This window comes from Heterodontus francisci, chromosome 7, assembly GCF_036365525.1.
Source record: "Heterodontus francisci isolate sHetFra1 chromosome 7, sHetFra1.hap1, whole genome shotgun sequence".
Lineage (NCBI taxonomy): Eukaryota > Metazoa > Chordata > Chondrichthyes > Heterodontiformes > Heterodontidae > Heterodontus > Heterodontus francisci.
The window spans coordinates 108459268-108476546 of record NC_090377.1 but is presented as its reverse complement, the minus strand read 5'-3'; positions in this window follow the sequence as shown (position 1 = coordinate 108476546).

Genomic DNA, 17279 nt, shown 5'->3' with positions numbered 1-17279 from the left:
GAGATTTAGACAGGTCAAGTGAGTGGACAACGAGGTGGCAGATGGGGTATAATGTGGGAAGTGTGAATAGAAAAGCAGAACTGTTTGTAAAATGTATGAAAATTGTAAATGTTGATGTTCAGAGAGACTTGGGTGTGCTTGTACAAGGAACACAGAAAGTTAACATGCAGGTACAGCAGTACTTAGGAAGGCAAATGGTATGTTGGCCTTTATTGCAAGGGGCAACAAAAACAAGAAATGCTGGAATCACTCAGCAGGTCTGGCAGCATCTGTGGAAAGAGAAGCAGAGTTAACGTTTCGGGTCAGCGACCCTTCTTCGGAACTGGGTTCCGAACTGGGTTCTTCAGTTCCGAAGAAGGGTCGCTGACCCGAAACGTTAACTCTGCTTCTCTTTCCACAGATGCTGCCAGACCTGCTGAGTGATTCCAGCATTTCTTGTTTTTGTTTCAGATTTCCAGCATCCGCAGTATTTTGCTTTTATTTATTGCAAGGGGATTGGATTACAAAAAGATGAAGTCTTGCTACAATTGTACAGGGCTCTGGTGAGACCACACCTGGAATACTATGTGCAGTATTGGTCTCCATTCTTAATTGCGTTTAATCATATGCTGGTGAAATGTGTTAATTAGGGTCTGACTTGAAGATCTATAAGGAAACAATTACTGAAACAGGGTGAAGGTTTGAGTGAGGAGCTGCATCTGTGTAATCTTTTTACTTTGTAAAATAAATGCAGGACTGAGTGAAGATTGGCTCCAGCATAAGTCTTAAACAAAAAGCTTTCATGAGTATAACATGGCAGCAGAGAATGGTTGCCTAAAGTTGAAGGTTGGAAACTGAGAATTTTTTTTCACAAAGAAAACTAAAATCCCACTGGCTATTGTGGAAAATGGCAGAAAGCAAGTGTAAATTGTCAGGGTATGATTACCCTCCGATGTTCTCTGAGTCTGAACCATTTGACCAGTGGAAGAATGAAGTACATACCTGGACACGGGTTACATCCCGACCAAAGAGAAAACAAGGTATGGCCTTGGAATTGTCACTTCCTGCCAAAACTAAAATCAGAAAAAATGTATTTTGTGAACTGGATGCTCATCGGTTGTATACTGATGAAGGCTTGGGTCTTCTTTGAAAATTCTTGGATGAGATTGACAAAAAAGATGATCTTTTAAATACCTGTGTGACATGGTCAGACTTTGACAGATCTCAGAAAAAAGATGGTTATTCAATGGAGGAATATATCATGGGCTTTAACAGACTGTTTAAAAGATTGTGGAAATTCAATTTGGAGATCCTTGGTTCAGTAACATTTAATTTGCTATATTGTGCTAGGGTTTCGCATACGGACAGGCTCTTGGTTCTAACTGGGGTTCGGTTCCCAGAGAGAGGTTCCCTGTTGGATCAGATGTCTACTGCCTTAAAAAAATTCTGGGGAAATAGTCATTTCCTGCAGCCTTGGTAGAACAAATGGGACATTCAGTAGTAACACAAAGAATGAAGGACTCAATGATTGCTGGATTTCAAAATGGTCCAGATACTGGATGCAGACATAAGTACAGCGGAAAAGTTAAAGACAGGAAGGCTAAGGATGAAAGCACCTTTAGCAGGTCTAGCTATTATAGTGGAAGGCAGAATTGGAACAGCAATAATAGGCAAATGAATCCCAGGAACTCTTAATAGGTGCTTCAAGTGTGACTTGAAGTATCAATATGCAATGAACTGCCCAAAGCAGAGAGCAGAGTCCTCAAAATGACACATGACACAGAATTCTGAGGCAGAAAAGGAAGATGATGATGAACCTCAATGAATCGTATTAGTCACAAGGAGTTTTAGTCCTGTGATCAATGTGTTAGACGTGGATTCATTCAGCTGTGCTGTGTTAGATAGTGCTTGCATGTCGACAGTAAGCTGAGCAGATTGATTAAAATGTTATCTGGATTCACTCAGTAATGAGGATCGACACAAGTTAAGGATTATAAAAGTACTACTTGCTTTTGGTTTGATGAGGACAACATACTGAAGTCACTGTGGAGAGTTGTAATTCCATGTAAAATAGCTGGATTAAGCCACATTATCAGTACTGATGTAGTCTCTAGTGAGATAGCTTTACTGTTGAGTAAATCTTCTATGAAAAAGGCACAAATGAAACTTGATATGGAGCATGATAAGGCAATTGATTTTGGAAAGTCAGTGGATTTGCAATTTACCTAGTCAGGGCATTATTGTATACCCTTAACAAAACCTGATGTTTCTTTTGTTGTACCACCTTAAGAAGTGTAAGTGAAGGTCACTGAAGGAAGTGATGTCATGTCATACATGTCCAGGCAGTTGTGGGTGTAGCCTCACAGGGTAAGATGTATATGGGTGTGCTCCTGTAGTAGCTGTATATGTTTGTATGTTTCAGTTAAGTTATAATAAAAACCCATGTATTCTTTGGATAATATTTGTAGTTGTGTGAATCTTATGATAGTTCAAATTGCAAAGTGTGATGGTCCTGTAGTTTTTTTTTCGGGAATATGCGGTTTGTTTTAAGTCTTGCATAGGATCAGTATTGCTTTAGGAACCAGCAAGCCTCAGGAGTTAAAGGAAGGTGCATTTTCATTGCCTTAGAAACAACCATTTGGAGACTGCGATTCAAAGGGTGTATTCTTATTACCATAGATACAGACACTGGAAATGAGCATCAAGCGATTCATTTGTTACAATTCAATTTTTCAATTTTGAACTGGCTTTTTGGTTGAAGACAGTTTGTTCTAACAGAACACACACACACAGAGGACACAGACAGACAGCTGTGGTGTTTAGCACCAGAATGAAAGAGTTCTCAACCATTTAAACTGAAGGAATAGGATTTTCGTCTGTTTAATTATTATCTCTCAAAATTCTAAAACAGTCAAGCCAAAAACAGAGATCTCTGGTAATTTGAACTGAAGGAAAGGAAGTTAGACTGTGACAATCTTTTATCCCTCAAAAACTCTGAAGCCAGATTGATTCTATTGAAAGTGTTTGCAAGTCATTAATAGTTGAAACTCGCTGAAGAAGGAAAGCATCACCTACTGCTAGAGTTAGACTACGGACTGTTCTACTGTGGAAGAACCTTCTTTTCCACAATGGATGGCTGTGAGGACTTCAAGCAATATTCTGTGAGGACTTCAAGCAACACTGGACTGTAAATTTGCAAAGATTCTATTTTTTTCTATTTTAAACGTTGTTTATATCTTCGTAGTGTTTAAAAATTTAGTTCTTCTAATTAAAGAGTTAATTTATTGAATTCAAGACACCTAGTTTGGTTAGCCTCATTCAGGGGTTAACAGATGATCCAATGTGGCTGGGTCTTTCTTTAATTTGGAAAGTTTTAAATGATATGTTAGGCAATCTATGAAGTGACGGGATTGAAGTAACAGTGCGTTTCTCCCACTACAGTCAGAATCGTATATTTTGATTGGGGGCTTTGACTGGAGCAGTCGGTCATAACAAAAGGAACAAGTATTATTACATGGTGGCAATATTTGGGATATATTTTTCTGAAGGCCACCAAATATTACATCATGCCAATGATTGATCTTTTTTGTGAAGAACCCACCAAGAGAGAACAAAGAACAGCTGGTTGCTTACCAGGAATGCAGTTGGCAGAAGACCACACAATAGTACAGTGAGTGAGGTCTGCAGAAAGGACCCTGGGAGATGCTGAAACTCTGAGTACAGCAGGAAATTTGTCAGGGGATTGGAGCTTTCAACTGGTCTGGCAGTGGGTCGAGAATTTTGGGGAGAAGTGGCTACATCCATTACTGCTTTAGTTTTCCCAGTTTGTTTGCTTTGTGGGTGGGTCCCAAGCTGAAAAGAGTGGGCAGAGCTCAACAGTGCCACTGGAGGTTCAGCACAAAGTAAAAGGCTGGTTGTGGTAGCTGCTGGTACTGCAAGCTGCAACTCTCTGCTGTAAAAAAAACTCTCAGTTTTTAAAAAAATGAATATGCTGTGTAAACAAAGAAAGCGGCTTTACTCTCTCACTCCTAAAAGGAGCAGGCCTGCAAAAATGAGCCTGTCTAAAAAAAGCCAGAAAACCTGTAAAGCAAAGCGCCTGTAAAAGAATTGTGCCTGGCAAAAAAAAATCTGTGATAAAACCTATATTTGTGAAAAAGTAGGATCATCCAGAAAATAGCATTCAAGTATCCAGTTATGGATTGAAAGGCGTCAAAGATAGCATCTGAGTTTAAACTGTTTCGACAAAGGATGGAACGATGTTTCCTGGATCAAAAGTGAGCAAACCAGAGAAACAAGCTGTAAAAATCAAGATTGCATTGGGAAATGAGGGCCTGCAATGGAGCAACACATCAGGATGGTCAGCTAAGAATCAGAAGGATGCTAGCAAGCTATGGGCATTCCTGGAAGATCTACTCAAGGTAAAAGTCTATTTCCAAGTACATAGGCTTGAGCTTATGACCTACCGGCAAAGGCGAGATGAGCCCATTGCAATATGCCGAGACAAAGCTCAAGAATGCGACTTTGCAGATATCAAATTGTCAGAACGGGTTATAGAGCTAGTAATCGTGTCAACCCCACTACAGTGCTTTCAAAAATACACACTAGAAAAGAAGAAAGGTTACATCATCGATGCAGTACTCAATGATGGAATGACATTTTAAGCCAATATGGCTGGATGCCAATAATTACAAGTGTTGGGGGCAGTTAGGACAATTGGTATGGTAACCAAGACTCAGATGTCTGCTAAGCCTGGCAGCAAATGTGGCCTGACTCACCCAATTCGCAGTTGCCCGATGTACCAATACCAGTGCAAACTTGTGACATGCGAGGACATTGGGCAAGGCAGTGTAGAAGGCCAAGCTCAAACACTGCACACAGCAATGGTGACAGATCACATGCAAAGAGAATGCCTGCAAGACAGCATGGCAAAAGCAACAAAACAAAAGCCCAAACTTCATGTCAGCATAGAGACAGATTACCAGGAGGACATGGATGAAGAATGCCCTTGTGCAAAAGCGAGCAAGCATTTCACATAGTTCATTTGGATCAACGTGTCAAAGCTATCATGCAATCTCAGGCATTTGCCATGATCAGGATTATATGTCCGCAGAAGAGAGGCAAGCGGAAATTCAGAGTGAAAATTGACACTGGAACGAGTGTCCTCCATATACTGAAGGACATGTACTTCAAGAAATGGGAACCAGGGCCTTATAGAGCTGCAGCATAACCTCGCGGCTCTTAAACTGAATCCCCCTGTTAATGAAAGCCAACATACCATATGCTTTCTTAACAACCCTATCAACTTGGGTGGCAACTTTGAGGGATCTATGGACGTGGACCCCAAGATCCCTCTGTTCCTCCACACTACCAAGAATCCTGTCTTTAAGCCTGTATTCTGCATTCAAATTTGACCTTCCAAAATGAATCACTTCACACTTTTCCAGGTTGAACTCCATCTGCCACTTCTCAACCCAGCTCTGCATCCTGTCAATGTCCCGTTGCAACCTACAACAGCCTTTCACACTATCCACAATTCCAGCAACCTTCGTGTCATCGGCAAACTTGCTAACCCAGCCTTCCACTTCCTCATCCAAGTCATTTATAAAAATCACAAAGAGCAGAGGTCCCAGAACAGATCCTTGTGGAACACCAGTGGTCACCGAGCTCCAGGCTGAATACTTTCCATCTACTACCACCCTCTGTCTGCTATGGGCCAGCCAATTCTGTATCCAGACAGCCAACTTTCCCTGCATCCCATGCCTCCTTACTTTCTGAATGAGCCTACCATGGGGAACCTTATCAAACGCCTTGCTAAAATCCATATACACCACATCCACTGCTCTTCCTTCATCAACGTGTTTTGTCACATCTTCAAAGAATTCAATAAGGCTTGTGAGGCATGACCTGCCCCTCACAAAGCCATGCTGACTGTCTCTAATCAAACTATGCTTTTCCAAATAATCATAAATCCTGTCTCTCAGAATCCTCTCCAATAATTTGCCCACCACCGACGTAAGACTGACTGGTCTGTAATTCCCAGGGTTATCCCTATTTCCTTTCTTGAACAAGGAAATAACATTTGCCACCCTCCAATCATCTGATACTACTCCAGTGGACAGTGAGGATGCAAAGTTCATTGCCAAAGGCGCGGCAATCTCTTCCCTCACTTCCCGTAATATCCTTGGGTATATCCCGTCTGGCCCCGGGGACTTATCTGTCCTCATGTCTTTCAAAATTTCCAGCACATCCTCCCTCTTAACATCAACCTGTTCGAGCATATCAGCCTGTTTCACGCTGTCCTCACAAACGACCAGGTCCCTCTCACTAGTGAATACTGAAGCAAGGTATTCATTTAGGACCTCCCCTACCTCCTCCGACTCCAGGCACAAGTTCCCTCCACTATCCCTGATCGGCCCTACCCTCACTCTGGCCATCCTCTTGTTCCTCACATAAGTGTAGAACGCCTTGGGATTTTCCTTAATCCTACCTGCCAAGACTTTTTCATGTCCCCTTCTAGCTCTCCTAAGTCCATTCTTCAGTTCCTTCCTGGCTACCATGTAACCCTCTAGAGCCCTGTCTGATCCTTGCTTCCTCAACCTTAAGTAAGATTCCTTCTTTCTCTTGACTAGCTGTTCCACATCTCTTGTCATCCAAGGTTCCTTCACCCTACCATCCCTTCCTTGCCTCATCGGGACAAACCTATCCAGCAGTCGCAGCAAGTGCTCCCTAAACAACCTCCACATTTCTGTCGTGCATTTCCCTGAGAACATCTGTTTCCAATTTATGCTCCCCAGTTCCTGCCTAATAGCATTGTAATTTCCCCTCCCCCAATTAAATATTTTTGTATCCCGTCTGCTCCTGTCCCTCTCCAAGACTATAGTAAAGGTCAGGGAGTTGTGATCACTATCACCGAAATGCTCTCCCACCGAGAGATCTGCCACCTGGCCTGGTTCGTTGCCAAGCACCAAATCCAACATAGCCTCCCCTCTAGTCGGCCTATCTACATATTGAGTCAGGAAACCTTCCTGGACACACCTGACAAAAACTGCTCCATCCAAACTATTTGCACTAAGGAGGTTCCAATCAATATTAGGGAAGTTGAAGTCACCCATGACAACAACCCTGTTACTTCTGCATCTTTCCAAAATCTGCCTCCCAATCTGTTCCTCCGTGTCGCTGTTGCTATTGGGGGGCCTATAGAAAACTCCCAACAAAGTGACTGCTCCTTTCCTGTTTCTGACTTCCACCCATAATGACTCAGTAGACAAACCCTCCTCGACGACCTCCCTTTCTGCAGCTGTGATACTATCCCTGATTAGCAATGCCACTCCCCCACCTCTTTTACCTCCCTCCCTATTCCTTTTGAAACATCTGAACCCCGGAACATCCAACATCCATTCTTGCCCCTGTGATACCAAGTCTCTGTAATGGCCACAATATCGTAGCTCCAAGTACTGATCCATGCTCTAAGTTCATCACCCTTATTCCTGACACTTCTTGCATTAAAATAGACACACTTCAACCCATCATACTGGCTGCAACTTTGCCCTGTCAACTGTCTAACCTTCCTCACAGACTCTTTGCACTCTGTATCTACCTGTTCAACAGCTACCCCATCCACTGATCCGTAGCTCCGGTTCCCATCCCCCTGCCAAACTAGTTTAAACCCTCCCGAAGAGCGCTGGCAAATCTCCCGCCCAGGATATTGGTGCCCCTCCAGTTCAGATGCAACCCGTCCTTCTTGTACAGGTCCCACCTTCCCCAGAAGGTATCCCAATGATCCACATATCTGAAGCCCTCCCTCCTACACCAGCTCTGTAGCCACGTGTTCAGCTGCACTCGCTCTCTGTTTCTAGCCTCACTAGCACGTGGCACCGGTATCAATCCTAAGATTACTATCCTGCTCGTCCTGCCTTTTAGCTTCCAACCTAACTCCCTATATTCGCTTTTCAGGTCCTCATCCCTTTTTATAGCTATGTGATTGGTACAGATGTGTCCAACGACTTCTGGCTGCTCCCCCTCCCCCTTAAGAAACCCGTAGACTCGATCCAAGACATCCCTGACCCTGGCACCCGGGAGACAGCATACCATCCGGGAGTCTCGTTCGCGACCACAGAATCTCCTGTCTGTTCCTCTAACCATTAAATTCTCCTATCACTATCGCTCTCCTATTCTCCCCCCTTCCCTTCTGAGCCACAGTGCCAGGCTCAGTGCTAGAGACCTGGCCGCTGTGGTTTTCCGTTGGTAGGTCCCCCCCCCCCAACTGTATCCAAAACGGTATACTTATTATTGAGGGGAACGGCCACAGGGGATCCCTGCACTGTGCGCCTATTCCCTTTCCCTCCCCTGACGGTCACCCAGCTACCTTTATCCTGTAACTTAGGTGTCACTACTTCCCGAAAACTGTTCTTTATCACCCCCTCAGCTGCCTGAATGATCCGAAGTTCATCCAGCTCCAGCTCCAGTTCCCTAACACGGTCTGTGAGGAGCTGCAGTTGGGTGCACTTCTCACAAGTGAAGTCAGCAGGGACACAAGTGGTGACCCTTAACTCCCACATCCTGCAAGAGGAGCATGTAACTGCCCTAGCTTCCATCCCCTCTGCTCTAAATTGACACAGAGATTAAGTAAAAATAAAGGAAAACTTTACCTTACCAAACCCTCCACACAAGAGTCCTTTTTTATTCGTTAGAGGAGGAGGATGGGTGGGAGACACTATAGGTGTAGTGTTTCGGGTTTAGCCACTGCCCGAATATATAAGTTCACTTCCCCAGCAGTCCCCGTGTCCGCGTCCGCGTCCGCCGAATCACGAGGTAAGTACTTTATAGTGAAACTTACCTTCCCAGCTGCCCCCTGGCTCGCACTCTCACTGCTACCACTGTTCAAAAAGAAGCTGCCGAATCGCTAGGTAAGCACTTTATACTGAAACCTACCTTCCAAGCTGCCCCCTGGCTTGCACTCTCACTGCTACCGCTGTATCTTATGCAACACGATGAAGTACGTGGATTCCAGTTCCTTGAAGATCTCTATAAGGTTTATAAACAGCTAAACTAGTATATGCAAGACAGAGCAAACTATATCCAGAACCTTTGTCCAGGGTGTTACAGTGCAGAGTGTCTATGGCTTCTGGTGACATGAATACATCTTGGTACTTAGTTCATTAGCATACTGAGTTCTTAAAGGGACATCACACTTAAAGCGATCATACAACATCCCCTTTCGTTCCAAAGATACGTCTCATACGCTACAAGTAAAAGCACAAAAAATTGGATGACATCAAAATGAGTTGCACAGGGATAGAGATCATAAAATTTGCAAGTATAAGGAAAGGGATTGTGAAATTTACAAGTGCAGAAGCTTAATAGTCCAAATATCGTTTGCACGGTTTGACAGCTCTTCCACATCTTGTTACAATATAACTTCTAGGAATGCGGATTTCACCCTTGGCTGTTTTTGACTTGCAGATATGCTGTTAATGTGTTGGTTGTTGTCCTTTTCCGTGACACCTTCGTCGTCAGAGTTTGTCCTTTCGAGTCCACTGTGCACAATTGGATTTTGTCCCTCCTCAACACTGCTTCATTAGATCTTGTAACCTCATAAAACCAAGGCTCACTACGTATTTTGGATACCTCTGTGGTTAACCATGTTCTCATTGTGGGGTGCATGACCCTGACCATTTGTCCTATGTGTAGCTGAGGTAGTTCTAGTCCTGCATGTCGCTCATGCACTATCTTCATTCTCGCTTTCTTTTTGAGTACTGTCTCCTGCATCTTGGAGAATTTGGACCGATGATGGTTTAGCAGAATCGTTCTCACTTGTCTGCCAAACATGATTTCTGGTGGTGACCGTAAGCCCATATCTATAGGTGTAACTTTGAAGTGTAACGTGGCAACATGAAAATCTTGTTTTGTTGTCCTACACTTCAGGATAAGTGATTTAACTGTGCAAAACATTCACTCGACAAGACCATTAGATCTAGATAATGTGGTGAGTACATCACATGGTTTATACCCTATTTGGCACATATATCCCTGAAAGGTTTGCCCGTACACTGTGGCCCATTGTCAGAAATGATTTCTTCAGGTGCACCGAATAGACTGAATATGGCACTCAATGTGTCTGTGATGACCATGCTTGAAAAGTCTTTTACCTGTCTGCCAATTGGAAATTTGGAGAACTAATCGGTGACTAAGATAAAGTCTTCTCCATTCACGGAGAATAGGTCAGTGGTGATTTTAGACCAAGGGACTGACGGAATCTCGTGTGGGTGTAGAGGTTCTTTACATTGTGTGGCGGGTGGCTCTAGCATGCCTTGCACATCCTCACTAACTTTTCGATGTCACCGTTAATCCCTGGCCAATCAGCAGTATCTCATGCCAGTCGTCTCATTTGCTCTATGCCCATATGGCTTTGGTGAAGATGTCTTGTCGGAGAGCTTTGGGCACAATCACTTGTTTTCCTTTGAAGGTTATGCCTGTTGAGATAATGAATTCATCTCCATAAGGCCAAAAGCATCTGAGGGTTTCTGGCACCTCTTTTACTGTGTCAGGCCGGCCTTCTAAGATGACTGTCCACAGTGCCTTCAGTTGTGGGTCATTGGCTGTTTCACATTGCAGCTGATCACATTTATACTGACCAAAATGCAATAAATCAATTTTGAGCACACGTTCCACCTCGATGTCCATGCTGTCTACTTGTAGATCCAGTGGAACTTCGTCATTTTTGTTCAGATTTGACAATCTTCTCAGCATATCTGAGGTAACCATTTCGGTACCTGGTTTGTAGCAGAGATCAAAGTCATACACTTTCACTAAAAGTCGCTGTAGTTGAGGTGGTGCGCTCGTCAATAGTTTGCACTAAATCATCTCCAGTGGTTTGTGATTGATTTCCACAGTAAACTCTTATTGAACAGGTAGGTGTGGAACCTTGTGATCTGAAATACTAGATCAAGCATTTCACGCAAGATGTTTGAGTAACTGGATTGTGCAGAGGATAAACATTTGGATCCGAATGCAATGTGTTTGCCATTCTGCCGGATGCACGCTCCTAGCCCTTTCTGTGAAGTGTCGACTTCTAGGATTGTTTTCTTCCTTGGATCACAGTACTGCAGGGTACAGGTTTCTGCTGACAATGCTTGTTTGAGAGACTCAAACATATGCTCATTGCCATCCTGCCATACAAATGGTATATCTTTCTTTACGAACACGCTCAGCGATGATGCTTTGTCGGAAAAATTTGGAATGTATGGTACCAAGAAGTTGAAAACTCCACGATGACTCTGTCGATCCTCTTTGTATTGTGGTGTAGGCATATGCCTTACATCTTTGATTTTGCCTGGGTCAGGCCCGATTCTGCAACTGGAATAGGTGGAGCCAAAGAAATTGATCTGACTTACATTTACCTGGCCCTTCCTGCTGTTAAAAATGACCCCTTCGCGACGAGCTACTGCCATCAGTCGATGAAGATTTTGATCATGCTCTTCTTTGGTTTTGCCCATTACCGCAATATCATCAGCAATGCATATACATCCAGGCATGTTTTCTATAATTCTGTCCACATGCTGCTGAAACATATCTTTACTGATCGATAAGCCAAAGAGGAGTCTCTGGAAGCAATTTCTTACAAATGGTGTTCTGAATGTGGTGACTTCCTGAGATTCCTTAGCTAGGTTTATCAACCAATATCCATGTTTCGCATCCAACTTGGAGAAGAACTTGGCTCCTGTGAAATTGGGATTCACTTCCTCTGGTGTTGGAATCTTGTGGGGGCAGCTCTTTAGGGAGAATTTTAGACGCCTAAGATCTAGACGTACCCTGATTGCTCCATCCTTCCTCAATATGTGCATGCTGCACTTTCTGGATGGGTGAATTGACGGAATTACATCCTGTCTGAGCTGCAGTACGAATTCGCCTTTGAAATCTCCTGTGGCGTCGAACCTGTCCAGGTACATTTGTTGTAAGTCCTAGACTGGCTCAATGCAGGTACCCTTTGTCTCTTCTGCTGTAATTGGTACCTTGGTAATGTCATGGATAGTCACAATGTTGAGATTCTTACACGCTGGTAGTCCTGCCACTGCTGTGTTTGGGGTTTTCCGCACTTTTTTTCACTTTCGGACTTTTTTTTTAGTTTGCGCACTTATCAAGGATTTCCCCTTTTTTCTCTCGCTCACACCATTAGAAAATGAATTTTTTAAAACTCTTCAAAGGCTTTTTTTTAACCAGGATTTCTTGATCGTCAGCCCAATGACTCACCCGATCGCTTGCCCGTCAGCCACGCTTCCATTCTATGGAGCTTTTCTCAGCCTTCAAAGGGTATGTAGCTTTCTTTCACTCTTTTCAGGTACTTGTTTTAAAGTTTATTCACTAGTTGCTTCAAATTTCTCTTCCATTTGCTGTACTGCTTTTAAATCTTATCTGCTGCTTTACCCATAGTCTTCAAGGTAATATCTTGTATTTTCACCACTGCTGCCACCATGTCAAGAATTTCTTTGTGTTATCTTATGCAGCACAATGAGGTACATGGATTCCAGTTCATTGAAGCTCTCTATAAGGTTTATTAACAACTCAACTAGTACATACAATACAAAAAAAGCTATGTACAGAACCTTTATCCAGGGTGTTACAACGTAGAGTGACTATGACTTTGAGCCACATAACTACATCTGGGTACTTAGCTCATGAGCATATTGAGTTCTTAAAGGGACATCACACTTAAAGCGATCATACAACATACACTACATGTGGCAACACTGTGGCATCATGGACATGTTGAAAGACAAAGTCTGAAGATGAACATACAGAGGCTACAAGCACAGAGGAAGAACATGCTAACCAGAGTTCTGAATCATCAGAGACTCAGAGGAGTCATCAAGAGGAGCTCAGCTCTGGGACAAGGTTTACAATAACAAGATAGGGATGAACAAGCAAAGCTCGTTTACGTTTTAGAGAGTGTTAAACTTGCTAACTTGTACACACTGTTTTGTTTTAATCATGTATTGTTATTCTGAACTGCAACATCATTGTATATTGTACATATAATTTTATCTTTGAAAAAAAGGGGAATGTTGTGGGACCACCTTAAGAGGGTGTAAGAGAAGGTCATGGGAGGAAGTGATGTCATATCATACATGACCAAGGAGTTATGGGTGTATCCCGACAGAGTAAGATGTGTGTAAATTTGCTCCATGTAGTTGCTGAGTTGCTGTATATATATCTATATATATATGTTCCTGTGGTTATAAAAATGAAACCAGAAGGACCACTCGGCATCGACCTAGGCACTGGAAACAACAACGGCAAACCCAGCCCTGTCGACCCTGTCATTCCTTCTTACCAACAACTGGGAGCTTGTGCCAAAGTTGGGAGAGCTGTCACATAGACTAGTCAAGAAACAGCTTGGCATAGTCATACTCACGGAATCATATCTTACAGACAATGTCCCAGATACTGCCATCACCATCTCCAGCTATGTCCTGTCCCACAAGCAGGACAGACTCAGCAGAGGCGGCTGCACAGTAGTATACAGTCAGGAGGGAGTTGCCCTGGGAATCCTCAACATCGACTCTGGACCCCATGAAGTCTCATGGCATCAGGACAAACACGGGCAAGGAAACCTTCTGCTGATTACCATCTACCGCCCTCCCTCAACTGATGAATCAGTACTCCTCCATGTTGATCATCACTTAGAGGAAGCACTGAGGGTGACAAGGGCACAGAATGTACTCTGGGTGGGGGACCTCAATGTCCATCACCAAAAGTGGCTTGGTAGCACCACTACTGACCAAGCTGCTAGACTAGGTATGCGGCAGGTGGTGAGGGAACCAACATGAGGGAAAAACATACTTGACTTCGTCCTCACCAAACTGCCAGCCGCAGATACATCTGTCCATGACAGTATTGGTAAGAGTGACCACTGCACTGTCCGTGTGAAGACGACGTCCTGTCTTCACATTGAGGATACCTTCCATCGTGTTGGGTGGCACTACCACTATGCTAAATGGGATTGATTTTGAACAAATCTAGCAATGCAAAACTGGGCATCCATGAGGCGCTGTGGGCCATCAGCAGCAGCAGAATTGTACTCAACCACAATCTGTAACCTCATGGCCCAGCATATCCCCCACTCTACCATTACCATCAAGCCAGGAGACCAACTCTGGTTCAATGAAGAGTGCAGGAGGGCATGCCAGGAGCAGCACCAGACATACCTCAAAATGAGTTGTCAACCTGGTGAAGCTACAACACAGGACGACTTGCGTGCCAAACTGCATTAGCAGCATGCGATAGACAGAGCTAAGCGATCCCATAGCCAACAGATCAGATCTAAACTCTGCAGTCCTGTCACATCCAGCCATGAATGGTGGTGGATAATTAAACAACTAACTGAAGGAGGTGGCTCCACAAATATCCCCATCCTCAATGATGGGGTAGCCCAGCACTTCAGTGCGAAAGATAAGGCTGAAACATTTGCAACAATGTTCAGCCAGAAGTGCCGTGTTGATGATTCATCTTGGCCTCCTCCTAAGGTTTCCAGCATCACAGATGCCAGACTTCAGTCAATTCAATTCACTCCGCGTGATAGCAAGAAACGACTGAAGGCACTGGATACTGCAAAGGCTATGGACCCTGACAATATTCCGGCAATAGTACTGAAGACCTGTGCTCTAGAACTTTCTGCGCCCCTAGCCAAGCTGTTCCAGTACAGCTACAACACTGGCAGCTACCCGGCAATGTGGAAAATTGCCCATGTATGTCCTGCACACAAAAGGCAGGACAAGTCCAGCTCGGCCAATGACAGCCCTATCAGTCTACTCTCAATCATCAGTAAAGTGATGGAAGATGTCATCGATAGTGTAATCAAGCAGCACTTGCTTAGCAATAACCTGCTCAGTGACGCTTACTTTGGGTTCCGCCAGGTCCACTCAGCTCTTGACCTCATTACAGCCTTGGTTCAAACATGGACAAAAGAGCTGAACTCAAGAGGTGAGGTGAGAGTGACTGCCCTTGACATCAAGGCAGCATTTGACCGAGCATGGCATCAAGGAGCCCTAGCAAAACTGAAGTCAATGGGAATCAGGGGGAAAACTCTCTGCTGGTTGGAGTCATACCTAGCGCAAAGGAAGATAGTTGTGATTGTTGGAGGTCAATCATTTGAGCTCCAAGACATCACTGCAGGAGTTCCTCAGGCTAATGTCCTAGGCCCAACCCTCTTCAGCTGCTTCATCAATGATCTTCCTTCAATCATAAGGTCAGAAGTTGGGATGTTTGCTGATGAACAGCACCATTCATGACTCCTCAGATACTGAAGCAGTCCATGTAGAAATGCAGCAAGACCTGGACAATATCCAGGCTTGGGCTGATAAGTGGCAAGTAACATTCGCGCCACACAAGTGCCAGGCAATGACCATCTCCAATAAGAGAGAATCTAATCATCTCCCCTCGACATTCAATGGCATTTCCATTGCTGAAACCTCCACTATCAACATTCCAGCGGTTACTATTGACCAGAAACTGAACTGGAACAGCCATATAAATACCGTGGTTACAAGAGCAGGTCAGAGGCGAGGAATCCTGTGGTGAGTCACTTACCTCCTGACTCCCCAAAGCCTGTCCACCATCTACAATGCACAAGTCAGGAGTGTGATGGAATACGCTCCACTTGTCTGGATGGGTGCAGCTCCAACAACACTCAAGAAGCTCGACATCATCCAGGACAAAGCAGCCCGCTTGATTGGCACCCCATCTACAAACATTCACTCCCGCCACCACCGACGCACAGTAGCAGCAGTGTTACCATTTACAAGATGCACTTCAGAAACGCACCAAGGCTCCTTAGACAGCACCTTCCAAACCCGTGACCTCTACCAACTAGAAGGACAAGGGCAGCAAATGCATGGGAACACCGCCACCTGCAAGTTCCCCTCCAGGTCACACTCCATCCTGACTTGGAACTATATCGCCGTTCCTTCACTGTCGCTGGGTCAAAATCCTGGAACTCCCTTTCTAAAAGCACTGTGGGTGTACCTACCTCACATGGACTGTAGCGGTTCAAGAAGGCAACTCTCCACCACCTTCTCAAGGGCAATTAGGGATGGGCAATAAATGTTGGCCTAGGCAGTGAATCCCATATCCAATGAATGAATTTTTAAAAAACTCATGTATTCTTCAGATATTACTTGTAGTCCTGTGTGTCTTACAATAGTTCAAATACCAAAAGAATGAGTTAATTACTGTTTGTAGTCAGTGTTAGAGAAGTAATATAATTAAAGCAAAATACCATGGATGCAGGAAGTCTGAAACAAAAACAGGAAACTCTGGAAATACTCAGCTGGTCCGGCAGCGTCTGTGGAGAGAGAAACAGAGCCAATGACTCAGGTCAATGACCTTTCATCAGAAGTAATATTGATGGCATCAGATGATAAGAATCAGAGAGAGAAAAAGCAAATTGTCTTAAAGTTACACCGACAATTTGCTCACCCTTCTTGTCAAAGATTAAAAACACTGCTAAATGATGCAGGTGTGCTTCATGGAGTGTATATGAGGTTAATTGAAGAGATTAGTGAAAAGTGTGAAATCTGTAAAAGGTATCAGAGGATGCGGTCACGTCCTATTGTAAGCCTTCCATTGGCACATGACTTTAACAAGGTAGTTGCAATGGATTTAAATATATGGGACAAAAACAGAAATATTTTCATCCTACATTTTATAGAACTGGTAACCCGATTTAGTCTTTCTACAATAATACATAGCAAGGACAAAAGGGTGATAATAGATAAAATCTTGGAAAAATGGAAGGGACTGGACTTGGAGCATCAGCTAGGTTTCTGACTGATAATGGAGGGGAATTTGCCAATCACAAGTTCATAGACATGTGTGAGAACATGAACATTATGGTCATGAATACTGCAACTGAAAGTTCTTTCAGCAATGGGCTCTGTGAAAGGAATCATGCAGTGATCAATGAAATGCTGCCAACCAACCTGCAAGTTGACAAATGCCCTGGTATGGCAAGTTCATACAAAGAACTCACTCCTAATGGTTGGACGGTATAGTCACTATCAATTGGTCTATGGGTGAAATCCCAAATTGCCTTCTGTGCTGTGTGACACTTCTCCTGCTCTAGAAGGTACAACAATTAGTTCCATCTTTTCTGCACACTTGAATGCTTTACATGCGGAATGGGCATTCATCAAGGCTGAGGTCTCAGAGAAAATCCGGAGAGCTCTGAGGCATCGTATAAGGCCATTTGAGACAGAATTTAATTCAGGAGATATGGTGTATTGTAAAAAAGAAGGTCCGAGGGA